This window comes from Ranitomeya imitator, chromosome 4 (assembly GCF_032444005.1).
Source record: "Ranitomeya imitator isolate aRanImi1 chromosome 4, aRanImi1.pri, whole genome shotgun sequence".
In the NCBI taxonomy this organism is placed as follows: domain Eukaryota; kingdom Metazoa; phylum Chordata; class Amphibia; order Anura; family Dendrobatidae; genus Ranitomeya; species Ranitomeya imitator.
The window spans coordinates 332689344-332704556 of NC_091285.1; positions in this window are offsets into that span (position 1 = coordinate 332689344).

Sequence of the window (15213 nt, forward strand, 5' to 3'; positions counted from 1 at the left end):
GGCATCTTTTTGTAGTAAAGGTTGTAATTTCCGTGCAGCTCCCCTTAGCACCACCAGATTTGGATTGTAGGTAACTACTAGAGGCACCCGGTTATTTTCTTCCTTAGCTTTGTAATGTAGCAGGTGATTCCTTGATATTCTGGTGGCTCTTGTAATCTGGTTTTCAATTGTTCTTGGATGGTAGCCCTGATTCAAGAAGGTCTTTCTGAGTTGACCACACAACTATACGTGTCATCCCCTGACCTTACCCCTGCTGTACTACAGATCGCCACTGACTGTCTGCAGTCTCCAACATCATGTCCGCCCTCTATCTGAAACTCAACCTCTCCAAAACTGAACTTCTTCTGCTCCCACCATCTACTAACCTGCCTAAAACTGACATCTCCCTCTCTGTGGGTGACACCATAATAACACACCGGTAGCAGGCACGCTGTCTGGTTGTTATGTTTGACACCAATCTTTCACCTCCCATACATATACAATCGCTTGCCCACTCTTGCTGCTTACACCTGAAGAACAGCTCAAGAATCCAACCCTTTCTCACCATGTAAACAACAAAAACCCTCACTGTTGCCCTGATCCACTGTCGCCTGGACTACTGTAACGCTCTATTAATTGGCCTCTCCCTTACTCGACTTTCCCCTCTCCAGTCCATCCTTAATGCAGCAGCCGTGGTCATCTATCTGGCTAATCGGTACTCGCCAGTCCGCTCTTCGCTAGTCATTGCACTGGCGGCTCATTCATTATAGTATCCAATTCAAACATTGTACTCACCCACAAAGCTCTCCACAGTGCGGCATTTCCTCAGGGGAAAGCCACGTTTTGTGGCGATATGTGTGGGGCTCCCTCTTCCACATACCGCACTCTCACTAGGACCGTGGGATACTCAGTACTGAGCTGACACAGTTCTTAAAGGGGAAGTCACAGCAGCGGTGACCCAGTCTGTGGCCCTGGGCATCCAATTAAAGGGGATGAAGTGTAGTGGAAAATAAAGTCTATGGAGAAATGTTCGTGATGCCACCTGTGGTACTCGGCCAGGGATCGCCAGTGCTGCTTAAAGGGATCCACTTGAGCCGATGGTGATGCAGCTTAGATGGTTTTGCTCCCCACAAGTGGAGCGGAGGCTCTAGGGCAACCAGGACAGTCTATGAGGGGGTTGTAGATGTTGGGGTGCAGGAAATAATTGTACAACACACAGTTTGCAGTCTCTTTACATTTTAATTGCCAATGCAGTCCAGGGCACAGGTTACAGGTGATCTTTGAAATCCAGGCAGCCTGGAAGCAGTTCGGAATCCCCATAGCCAGGTGGGGTTGGAAGCCTTCCTTTCTGCACTGAATTCTGGGTTCTTGATGTATTAGCTTTCTTCAAGTCCCTCTCTCAATCTGTCCCTCAGGTGGGACACTACCCGCATGGCAGGCAGCTTGAGCCTTTTTCAGGGGTCCCTCTCGTGGTGACTCCGGGCTCTAATCTGCTGCTGTGCCTTCGTGTGTCAGTTGTGGCCAGGAGACCTGCAATCTTCTGCCCTCCGGTTTTAGCTGTGGGGCATACAGCTCCCCCACAACCTCGGACCCCGGTGTCAAGTTTCCTGTGGTCAATCCTGGGATGAGCTCAATTGCAGCTCCACTCTCAGTTTCCCACATGCTTTCTCTCCCTTCACTGTCTCACACAGACTGACTTCCAACTCCTCCTCCAGACCAGAACTTATAGGGTAGCTACCCTGAAACCGGGTTTAGAGCTCCCCCTTCTGGAGTCAGGAAAGTGTTGTATGTAAGTGTTACCTGCTAAGAGGATTCCTTCTCGCTTTTAGCCATGGCATCACCCTCCCTGGGAGGCAGGCAATACCACTGTGGCATCCGGACTCTTGGGGTGCCACACTTGTAGTTTGCTACCTTGCATTTGACCTGCTTTGCTACTTGAACTGTTTTGCCCTTTCATTTTGTCTTACGGGGCTCAATTGTTTAGGACTACTCTATTTATTCAAGTTTATTCACTTATGCATACAGCTTGTCATTTGGTATTGGACTGACTGCTATGTTACTTAAATTTCTCTTTTCCCAGGAGTCTTTTGGTATGCAATATTTGTTGTATTTTTAGTATATCCCAGGAGTGGAGTAGTATGGTTTGTTCTTATCTGGTCCTCCAGCTGTTACTCATATTAGCCTTTATGACTTTTTAATTGTTTTTAAACATGTGTTTTTTTGTCTTCCGTTCATATTTGTATCATAATAAAATTATTCATGTTATTCGTAATGGTGATCCTAACCTTATATATACACACTTTGTTTTTTTTTTCTCTTATGTTCTCTGTACTTCATTCTCTTATGTTCTCTGTACTTCATTAAGTGTGTGGCCAGCGATCCTGTCAATTATTTTGTATTGCCCTCAGTACTTTTTTCAATGTGACTTTGTTCTCATTGCCTAATGTCATCTTGCCCTTGAAATGGTCATGTTAATTTGTGAAATGTATTTTTCATTTGCCAAACATTTCTGCTCTTTGAGCTAGGAAGATGAGCATTATTTTCTTATTAAATCTTTTACTAATCTTGTGCTAATGCATTCCAGCATTTACAAGACCTATTCTAGAACTCAAAGGTACCGTCTATACTTAGGTATAAGCCGACCCACATATAAGCTGAGGCACCTACTTTTGCCACGGAAAACTGGGTAAGCTTATTGACTCAAGCATAAGCCGGGTATGCATTGTCCCCTCATCCCTGTCCAATGCGTGGCTCCCCCATCCTGTCCTGGTATGTGGCTCGTCCTGTCCTGGTATGTGGCTCTCCCATCCTGTCCTGGTATGTGTGGCTCCCCCAGTCCGTATGGTTCAGCTCCCCAGGTCCCGCATGGCTCGGCTCCCACAGTCCCTCATGGCTCAGCTCCTCCAGTCCCACATAGCACGGCTCCCCATCCCATCATTGTATGCATGGCTCACATCCCCCCATACTTCTCACCCTCCTCGTGCCATTGCTTTATCTCTGTTCCTGCATCTCTGTTGCCCCGGCAGCGATCCTGTGCCGTGCTGTCACATGGTATCCCTCATTAAGGTAATGAATATGCACTCCACGCCTATGGGAGTGGAGAGGCGTGCATATTCATTACCTTAATGAGCGGTGCCATGTGACCGCTCCATACAGGAAGAGCTGACTGGACAACAGAGATGCAGCGATGGCGTGAGGAGGGTGAGTTTGATGTCTTCTGTTAGCCGGTGGCTGCAGCTTTCACTGTGCCACAGCTGCCGGTTCCTGACAATGCTCCCCCTCCTCCACCGGCATTCTGGACAATGACTCGTGTATAAGCCGAGGACACGATACTAGCCACAATGGAAGTAGAGTCTCTGTTCCAACATTCCTCATGAGGATGGAATTGCAGCATGCAAATATTTCCTTCAAAAGAACAATCTAGCCACAAAACCAACCATGCAATTTATCAGGTTTATGGTCTATAACTATTTTTCTTTTGGGAACAATTTAGACCAACAGTGTATGGGCAGCGCCATGGGAAGAAAAATGTCCCCACAATATGCTAACTTATTTATGGCAAAACTAGAGGAAGAATTTTTCTCATCATGCTCTGTTAAACCTCTTGCATACTTCCGCTACATTGATGATCTGCTAATAATCTGGACAGGCTCAAAGGATGATCTACTCACCTTCCACAATATCTTCAACAAGTACCACCCAACCATCAAGCTCACCCTCAACTTTTCAAAGACCCAAATACATTTTCTGGACATGAACATATACATCAAGGACAACGCCAAACAAACATCAATTTACCATACGCCCACAGGACGTCCGGCATATCTTAGACTGAACAGCTTTCATCCAAGACACACAAAAAATCCATCATCTACAGTCAAGCTCTGAGATATATTCAGATCTGTTCAGACGGTAAAGAGAGGGACCTACAGCTGCGATCACTGAGGAATACATTCCTACAACAAGGATACCATTCACTGGTAGTAGATGAACAGATCCACAGGGCTACAAGGATCCCAAGAAACAGCCTCCTGGATTACAAAACTGCGCTAGGATAACAACAGGGTGCCTCTTGTGCACACATGCAACCCCCACATGAGCATCCTAAGGAAAATTGGTGCTGATCTCCAACCTATATTCCACAGAGACCACAAATTGAAAGACATATTCCCAGAACTACCACTTCTCTCCTATAAACAGCCCCCTAACTTAAGGAATCTCCTTGTCAGAAGTGTCCTCTCATCACCATCAGTGACTGGCACATCCTCATGTAAACAATAAAAAATGCAAAACTTGTACTCGCATATTACCAACAAATATAGTCCACGTACCAAACACAAATCAGGACTATAAGGTCATGGGTTTCTTTTCATGTACATCCTCCAACGTGGTGTACATGATACAATGTACGAGGTGCCCTGGGAAACCATGCAAAAACTACAAACAAGGATGAACCTACACAGACACAAAATCAGGAATGAAATAGACACACCTGTGGGAAAACATTTCTCTGGATCTGGACACAGTATGACTGATTTAAAAGTCTTAATACTAAAAGGTAATTTTAAGGATGACAGAGAAAGAAAAAATTGGGAATTCAAACAAATGAAGATGTTCAATTCTTTGACACTAGGACTCAATTTAACACCTGGATTTATGAGCCACTACATGGATATATTTCACACCTCCACCAGACGGACTCCAGACAACTAGGAACATCATTCCCACTCCCTCTCCATTTGTAAGAAAATGCCTTTGTAGGACCACCTTTCTCTGCAATTATTGCGGTAAGTCTTTAGTGGTATGGCTGTACCAGCTTTGCACATCTTGGCAGAATTTTTGCCTATTCTTTACTAACTAGCTTTATCTTGATGAGATTGGATGGAGAGAATCTGTGAACAGAAACTTTCAAGACTTGCCATACATTCTCAATATGTTTTAGGTCTGGACTCTGACTGTATCATTCGAACATATGAATATGCTTTGATCTGAACCTTTCCGTTGTATCTATGGCAGTACGTTTAAGGTTGTTGTCCTGCTAAAAGGTGAACCTATGCCCCAGTCTCAAGTCTTTTGAAGCCATAAATAGGTTTTCCTCCAGGACTGATCTGTATTTAGTTCCATACATCTTCCCATCAACTCTGACCAGCTTCCCTGTCCCTGCTGAAGAAAAGCATCCCCACAGCATGATGCTGCCACCACCATGTTTGAAAGTGGGGATGGTGTTTTCAGGGTGATGTGCAGTGTTAGTTTTCCACTACACATGGCATCTTGCATTTTGCACAAAAAGTACTACTTTGGTCTCATTTGAACAGAGCACCTACTTCCACATGCTAGCTATATCCGCTACAAGACTTTTTGAAAACTACAAATGGTACTTTTTGAAATTGCTTTAAAAATGTATTTTTCCTTCCCACTCTTCCATAAAGGCCAGATTGTGGAGCTTAAAAATCACCAAAAGGAAACTGGTCCTAGTAAAAGTTTGGGCAGCACTGAAGATTTGTGTGCTTTGACCAAAGTTTCAGACCTTAATTAGCCTGTTAAAGTTATGGATTGTTACCGATCTTCGTTAGACAAGGACAGGTGATGCAAATTTCCCAGCTTTATAGAAACCCAGCCTCTAACCCTGTGTAAGAAAACAGCAACCATGGGCTCTTCTAAACAGCTGTCTAGCACTCTGAAAATGAAAATGGTGGAGGTCCACTAAGCAGGAGGTTATAAGAAGATAACAAAGCATTTCAAGTTTTCCTTTCCTCAGTTTGAAATGTAATTAAGAAATGGCAATTAACATGAACAGTGTAGGTCAACATAAGATCCGGAAGAACAAGCAAAATTTCAGTTAGAGCTGCTTGTAGGATTGCTATAGAGGCAAATCAGAACTCCAGCTTGACTGCAAAAGACCTTCAGAAATGTTTAGCACACTCTGAACAGTAGAACAATGTGCCACCACTTCAGAGACACCTGCACAAGTATTGCCTTCATGGAAGAGTCATCAAAAGAATACTTTTCCTGCATCCTCCCCATAAAATTCAGCATCAGAAGTATGCAAAATAACATTTTATCAAGCCTGATGCATTTTGGAAACAAGTCCTGTGGATCCATGAGGTTAAAATAGAACTCTTTGCCGTTTTTTCTCCACACATACCTTTGATCATTGTGGCCATAGACTTTCAGAAAAAGAACATCTCGCCAACCATTAAGCATGGAGGTCGATCAATCATGCTTTGGGGTTTTGTTGCAGCCAATGGCACAGAAAACATTTCACAAGTAGAGGGAAGAATTGAATCAATGAAATTTCAACAAATTCTTGATGCAAACCACACCATCTGTATAAAAGCTGAAGTTGAAAAGAGGATGGCTTCTACAAATGGATAATGATCCTAAACACAAGTCAAAATCCACAATAAAATACCAGAAAAGCCACAAGCTGAAGGTTTTGCAATGACCCTCACAGACCCCTGATCTGAATATCATTGAAAATCTGTGGCTAGACCTCAAAAGCAGTGCATGCAAGATGACCCAGGAATCTCACAGAACTGGAAGAATTTTCCCTGAAACACGGATTGAAAGACTCTTGGCAGGCTACAAAAAGCATTTATAATCTGTGATATTTTGAAAAAGGAGTGCTACTAGGTACTAACAATACAGGATACCCAAACTTTTGCATTGACCAATTTTTCTCTTTGTAATTTTTAAAATGTAAAAGATGAAAATATATTTATTTTTTGCCTAAAATATAAAGGAAATGTGTCATCTTTTAACTTTTGTCCTTTTAGAGATAATTTCATCAGTAATTTTGACAAGGAGTGCCCACAATTTTACTGTATGTAAAACAGATAACTTTAACTATGACCATATACACTGCTCAAAAAAATAAAGGGAACACTTAAACAACAGAATATAACTCCAAGTAAATCAAACTTCTGTGAAATCAAGCTGTCCCCTTATGAAGCAACACTGACAATCAATTTCACATGCTGCTGTGCAAATGGAATAGACAGCAGATGGAAATTATTGGCAATTATAAAGACACACTCAATAAAGGAGTGGTTCTGCAGGTGGGACCACAGACCACATCTCAGTATCAATGCTTTCTGGCTGATGTTTTGGTCACTTTTGAATGTTGGTTGGGCTTTCACACTCGTGGTAACATGAGACGGACTCTACAACCCACACAAGAGGCTCAGGTAGTGCAGCTCATCCAGGATAGCACATCAATGCGAGCTGTGGCAAGAAGATTTGCTGTGTCAGTCAGCGTAGTGTCCAGAGGCTGGAGGCGCTACCAGGAGACAGGCCAGTACACCAGGGGCCATAGGAGGGCAACAACCCAGCAGCAGGACCGCTACCTCAGAATTTGTGCAAGGAGAAACAAGAGGAGCACTGCCAGAGCCCTGCAAAATGACCTCCAGCAGGCCACAAATGTGCATGTGTCTGCAAAAAAGGTTAGAAACCGACTCCATGAGGATGGTCAGAGTGCCTGACGCCCACAGATGGGGGTTGTGCTTACAGCCCAACATCATGCAGGGCGCTTGGCATTTGCCACAGAACACCAGGATTGGCAAATTTGCCACTGGTGCCCTGTGCTATTCACAGATGAAAGCAGGTTTACACTGAGCACATGTGACAGAGTCTGGAGACGCTGTGGAGAGTGATCTGCCTGCAATATCCTTCAGCATGACCGGTTTGGCAGTGGGTCAGAAATGGTGTGGGGTGGCATTTCTTTTGGAGGGCTGCACAGCCCTCCATGTGCTCGGTAGAGGTAGCGAGATGAGATCCTCAGACCCCTTGTGAGACCATATGCTGGTGCGGTTGGCTCCTAATGCAGGACAATGTCAGACCTCATGTGGCTGGAGTGTGTCAGCAGTTCTTGCAAGATGAAGGCATTGAAGCTATGTATGGACTGGCCCGCCTGTTCCCCAGACCTGAATCCAATTGAACACATCTGGGACATCATGTCTCGCACCATCCACCAACGTCATGTTGCACCACAGACTGTCCAGGAGTTGGCAGATGCTTTAGTCCAGGTCTGGGAGAATATCCCTCAGACCATCTGCCGCCTCATCAACAGCATGCCCAGGTGTTGTAGGGAGGTCATACAGGCACATGGAGGCAACACACACACAACTGAACATAATTTCCTTGTCTTGAGGCATTTCAATTGAAGTGGGATCAGGCTGTAATTTGATGTCATGTTTCCATCCTGCTCAGTCTCCAATCCTGCTCGTCTCCATTCTGCCCCCCTGCATCCATTCTGCCCCGTGTCTCCCATCCTGCCCCATGTCTCCCATCCTGCCTCATGTCTCCCATCCTGACCCTTGTCTCCATTCTTCCCCTTGTCTCCATTCTGCCCCCTTGTCTCCATTCTGTCCCCATGTCTCTCTATTCTGCTACTTGTCTACATTCTGCCCCCGTATCTCCCATGCTGCCTCCTTGTCTCCATCCTGCGCCCATGTCTCCATTCTGCCCCGTGTCTCCAATCCTTCCCCCATGTCTCTTTTTCTCCATTCTGCCCCTTGTCTCCATTCTGCCCTGTGTCTCCCATCCTGCCCATTTTTTCCATTCTGCCCCTTGTCTCTATTCTGCCCCTTGTCTCAATTCTGCCCCTTTGTCTCCATTCTGCCCCTTGTCTACATTCTGCCCCTTGTCTACATTCTGCCCCTTGTCTCCCATCCTGCTTCTGTGTCTCCATTCTGCCCCCGTGTCTTCATGCTGCCTGTGTCTCCCTTTTGCCCCCAGTCTCCATTCTGCCCCTTGTCTCCCTTCCTGCCCCATGTCTCCCTTCCTGCCTCCTTGTCTCCCTTCCTGCCCCGTGTCTCCCTTCCTGCCCTCGTGTCTCCCTTCTTGCTCTGTGTCTCCCATCCTGCCCCGTGTCTCCATTCTGCCCCTTGTCTTCATTCTGCCCCCGTGTCTCCCATCCTGTCCCAGTGTCTTCATTCTTCCCTTTGTCTCCATTCTGCCCCTTGTCTCCATTCTACCCCCATGTCTCCATCCTGCTCCGTTTCTCCCATCCTGCCCCGTGTGTCCATTCTGCCGCTTGTCTCCATTCTGCCCCGTGTCTCCATCCTACCCCAGTGTCTCCCATCCTGCGTCCGTGTCTCCATTCTGCCCCATGTCTCCATCCTGCCCCATGTCTCCCTTCTGCACCGTGTCTCCAATCCTGCCCCTTGTCTCCATTCTGCCCCTTGTCTCCAATCTTGCCCCGTATCTCCAATCCTGCCTCCTTATCTCCAATCCTGCCCCCGTGTCTCAATTCTGCCCCTTGTCTCCCATCCTGCCCTGTGTCTCCATTCTGCCCCGGTGTCTCACATCCTGCTCCAGTGTCTCCATTCTGCCCCCGTGTCTCCATTCTGCCCTGGGCAGGATGCAGACACATGGTCCATGTGTCTCCATCCTGCCAGTGATACATATTGCTTTCAATAAAAAGAAACAGAAACAAACTTTCTTCCTACCTTGTCGCGCTCCTGCGGCGATGATGATCCCTCCAGGCGTCTCAAGCGCGCACTCACCGGCGAATGACAATGACGTCATATGCCTGCGACGTGCTTGCTGACGTCAGCTGCCGGCCTCTGATTGGCGGGCGGCTTTAACTATTGCCGCCTCGGACGTAGGTTCAGTTACTGCAATGACAGAATCCTGCCTCTGGGGCCCGATCAGCAGAAGAGACGGGGCACAATGCGGGCCCCCTCTGCTGATCGGGCCCCATACATATGATACTCAGTGAGCTCCAGCCTGGATGCAGCAGGGAGTACTGGCCTATATTGAAGAGGATGGAATGATGGTAAAAAAAGAGGGGGACCAGCCTGAAAAGCCAGTAGTGAGAAAAGTTTTTGGGGTTTCTTCAGTCACCTTCCACGACAGCATCACAGAAGGTTGACTCCCCACCCTAATAAGGACCAGAAACACAAAGCGGTCAAATAGCCCTTTCCACATTCTATCTCCAGTGTTTTTCCTGGTCCTATGCAGGGCCGGTTTTAGACAAAGTGGGGCCCTGGGTATAAGTTTAAAGTGGGGCCCGAAATGCTAACATAACGCACCATCAGACAGAAACATTTCTGTTATATTTACAAGCGCTAAGTTCAAGCCGCTAAAAATGCATTGTTACGGACCCCCACCACACCAAGAATATGTTGTGCAGTTATATGTATGTATAATAGGTTCCATGTGAGATGCATGGCCCTAATGCATCAGCCCACAGGCTGCGCCCCTGGGCAGAGAGGACAAGATATTCCCCTTTTGTCCGCCCTCCCCCCTACCTTTGTAATTCCCACAGTAAATATCGGCAGGCTCCGGCCACCTGAGGCTATTGTAATGTATGTCTGGCCTGCCGCTTTTCTATTGGCCTGCCCTCTGTATCGGTGTTGTATATTCTGTGTCCTGTGAGTAAAGTTTTGTCAGACTGGAAATACGTGGAGAAGCAGTGATCTTTTATATGCGCCCATGTAATCAAGGAATTCCAGCCAGCGTCCATTCAGACTCCAGCCAAAGCAGACTGGACCTCCGAAAACATGGGGTGGTACTGAAAGAGGTGCCCCTGATTGGCAGACCCCGTTACCCTGGTGGCAAACAGCGGGATATGATACACCTACAGGAGGAAAGGAATGAATGGAAAACAAGTACCAGAAGTTAGAGGACTACATTAAAAGATCTGGTGGAAGCCCGAGGGTTGATCACCAGCAACTAAACAAAAGCGGATTTGATAGCAGCCATCATGGAACATGACAGTGCAGCGCCCCCCAATGTGAACGTGGAGGGGACTGAATTCCAGAGGGAGGTAAAGAACAGACTGGCGTTCTATGGCCCAAACCCTGCAGTAGAGATCATACGAGAGGTGATGGCTGATGTGCGTACTGATCTGAAGGAAAAGATGGCCGAGCGGACCAGGATAGAGCTAGCCAAGATGGAGATGGCAGAGCGGACCGAAGTGGAGCTGGCCAAGATGGAGATGGCAGAGCGAGAGAGGAGAGTCAGCGAGCAGGGGGAGCTCTGGCATTCGACCAGGTACCTTCAACAGTAAGCCACAAAAAGATCCAGTATAATGCTTTCCGACAGTTGTGGGAGGCAGAGGAAGACATTGATGACTTTCTGCAGGACTTTGAGCGGCAGTGTGCCCTTCATCAAGTGAAGCCGGAGGAACGGGTTCAGATTCTGGCCAGCAAGCTGACAGGCCGGGCAGCGGACACCTATCGCACGGTACCTGATGAGGACTGTATGGACTATGAGCGGATCAAAGAAGTGATCTTGGCCCAGTATGCGCTGACACCAGAGGTGTTATGAAAGGCAATTCAGTATCACAATGGACATTGAGGTCAGAGCACACACAGTGATCTGACAACAACCCAAAATAACAGAACGAGCTCTGAGACGTGGGAACTCTGCAGACCGCAATCCCTGATCCTCTCCAAACACAACTAGAGGCAGCCGTGGATTGCGCCTAACGCTCCCTATGCAACTCGACACAGCCTGAGAAACTAACTAGCCTGAAGATAGAAAAATAAGCCTACCTTGCCTCAGAGAAATACCCCAAAGGAAAAGGCAGCCCCCCACATATAATGACTGTGAGTAAGATGAAAAGACAAACGTAGGGATGAAATAGATTCAGCAAAGTGAGGCCCGATATTCTAGACAGAACGAGGATAGGAAAGATAACTTTGCGGTCTACACAAAACCCTAAAGAAAACCACGCAAAGGGGGCAAAAAGACCCTCCGTACCGAACTAACGGCACGGAGGTACACCCTTTGCGTCCCAGAGCTTCCAGCAAAACAAATAGACAAGCTGGACAGAAAAAATAGCAACAAATAGCAAAGAAACACTTAGCTATGCAGAGCAGCAGGCCACAGGAATGATCCAGAGAAACACAAGTCCAACACTGGAACATTGACAGGAAGCATGAATCAAAGCATTAGGTGGGGTTAAGTAGAGAAGCACCTAACGACCTCACCAGATCACCTGAGGGAGGAAACTCAGAAGCAGCACTACCAGTTTCCTCCACAAACGGAAGCTCCCAGAGAGAATCAGCCGAAGTACCACTTGTGACCACAGGAGGGAGCTCTGCCACAGAATTCACAACACAGAGGCATACCGCCAAAAGTTCAGCGGACTTATAAAACACGTAACCGATACCCACGCTGAATGGGCCTGTAAATTACGGCGGTCACTGCTACAGTGTGTACAAGGGAGCCAAGCAACCCCTAAGGAGGATGTCCTCCAGCTCTTCTTGTTAGAACAATTCTTTAATGGACTAACCCCTGAGACACGGGAATGGCTTCGGGACAGGCGGCCAACGACTCTTGAGGAAGCCGCTTGTCTGGCCGATGAACATCATGATGCTAGGAGGCTGCAGTTGTCCAGATCAAAGATGATCACTAGGGGTCCACCCATGGACCTGGAGGGCCCCAAACCACCGAAAATTTTAGGGGGACCAGCTAGAAACCCGGCTTACCACAGTCCCCCTGGGGTGCGAAGCCACACCTGCCGTCAGCTGGGCCACCTGCAAAGACAATGTCCCAACCAGACTCAGCATACCCAGTGGCCAAAGGCGGGAACAGCTACCTTCAGCCGGGCTGCTGTACACTGCTACCAAGGCGAAGCTGACCCGACATTGGGGGCTACGACTAACCAAGGGGTGGAAGAGATGGAGGATTTGCCTGCAGACATCTTGCTGGGAAATGACTTGGGGCCCATGTTGTCTGCATTCTCGGTTGCCCCTCTGGCTGAGACATATCCTGTGACCACCCGGAGACAAGCTCGAGCTGCGGAGGTGGAATCACACTCAGAGGAGGCCCAGGTAAGACATCCCAGCCCTACACATATTCCCATAGCCAGACACATTTCTTGGGCCACCCCAGATGAATTTAAGAGGGAGTTACTTGAGGATCCTTCATTGGAGGGATATCGTGGGAAGGCACAGGAGGGGAGAGGGGTACTGGAAGGGGAACAGTTTGTATGGAACCAGGGACTCCAATACCGGATCACAGAGCAGCACCACACAGGGACGAGCCCCACTATAAAATGACAGCTGGTAATTCCCAAGAAGTATAGGCAGGAGTTACTGCGAATCTCTCATGACATACCCTTGGCAGGGCACTTCGGTGTCAGTCGCACCAGGCATCATGTGACACAAAACTTCTTTTGGCCGGGGGTAACCTATGATGTTCGTCAGTACTGCCAGACCTGTGACAGTTGCCAGCGCATTGGCAAGAGGCGGGATCGATGCAAGGCCAAATTACACCCCCTCCCCATTGTGGAGGAACCATTTAGCCGAGTTGCGGTCGATCTGATAGGCCGTTAGCCAAACCCAGTCCGTCAGGGAAAAGGTATATATTGACAGTGGTAGATTATGCCACACGGTATCCAGAGGCGGTTGCGTTACCTAACATACTGGCAGAGACAGTGGCGGCCACCCTGCTCCAGGTTTTCTCATGGGTTGGATTTTCCCGGGAGATTATCTCGGACCAGGGTACCCAGTTTACAGCAGAGGTGACCAACCAACTGTGGAATCTGTGCGGCGTAAAGTCCATTAGAAGCGGTTGTGTGAATGCTTTAATGGGACATTAAAACAGCTCATTGGGACTTTTACCAGGACCTACAGGGACTGGGAGAAATTCTTGCTGCACCTCCTGTTTGCCTATCGGGAGGTGCCCCAAGAATCCATGGGGTTCTCCCCGTTCGAGCTGGTATACGGGAGACAGGTAAGGGGACCCCTAGACTTAGTGCTAGAACACTGGGAAGGGGAGGGCCTAATAGAAGGGGTACCTTTGTACCCTATGTGCTGGAATTCCGGGACCACCTACAGGAGCTGACCCAGGCTGTACGTGAGAAAATGCAGGCAACCCAGCGGCGCCAGCGCGTATGGTATGTTCGGAGGGCCAGAGAGCGCACCTTGGAAATAGGACAGAAGGTCCTGGTGTTAGAGCCCACTAAGCAGAACAAGTTCCAAGCTGCATGGCAGGGGCCCTACCAGGTAGTGGGGAAAAAAGCCGACACAACCTATAATGTCGCCAATTGTGATGACCCCAGGGTTATCCGCATGTTCCACGTGAATATGCTGAAGCCCTACCGGTAGCGCCCTGAAGAGGAAGTGGCCATCTGTGCACCTGAAGCAGAGGATTTAGCCGGTCTTCACTTGACGGATGTCTTAGGGGAATGGACTCCATCTAAAACATGGGAACAGGTACACTTGGGTGAAGACCTAAGCCCCCGGGAGAGATAGCAGGCGGAGGAGTTGTTGAGGCAGCGACAGAGGATGTTTTTGGGGAGACCAGGGTACACTCGCATGGCACAACACAAGGCTGAGACCCAGGATCAGACCCCCCTGCGACAAAACCCCTTCCGCGTCCCTAAGTCTGTACGAGAGGGGATGCGACAAGAGATACAAGAGATGTTGCGTTTAGTGGTCATTAAAGAGTCAGATAGTCCCTGGGCATCCCCCGTAGTGTTAGTGCCCTAGAAGGATGGGACTACACGGTTTTGTTTAGACTATCGTAAGCTCAATGAGAAAACAGTGACGGATGCATATCCCATGCCGTGTGTGGATGAGTTGTTAGACCGGCTGGCGGGGGCAAAGTATTTGACCACCATCGATCTATGCAAAGGCTACTGGCAGATTCCCCTTAGTCCTGACGCTATTCCCAAGTCGGCATTTGTCACCCTGTTCGGCTTATTCCAGTTTCGAGTTATGCCATTCGGGATGAAGAATGCCCCGGCGACCTTCCAAAGACTGGCTGACCGGCTTTTGGATGGTCTCTAGGACTATGCTTGTGCCTACCTGGATGACATCGCCATCTACAGTGCGACATGGGAAGAGCATCTAAATCACCTAGAGACAGTATTGAACAGGATCCACCAGGCCGGAATCACCCTGAACCCATACAAGTATCAGGTGGGCAAAGCAGAGGTTCAGTATTTAGGGCATTGGGTGGGAAGTGGGAAACAGCAACCAGAACCAGCCAAGATTGAGGCCATCGCCAAATGGCCCAACCCACGCACTAAAACCCAGGTCATAGTGTTTCTAGGGACAGCGGGGTATTACAGGAAATTCGTTCCCAATTACAGCAGCGTAGCCAAGCCCCTCACTGATCTGACTCATAAGAACCAACCCCGCCAGGTAACCTGGACCCCAGAGTGTGAGGAAGCCTTCAGCCAACTAAAGGATGCCCTCACCAATACCCCTGTATTGGCCGCACCTGATCCAACTAAACGTTTCCTGGTTCACACAGACACTTCTATGTTTGAAT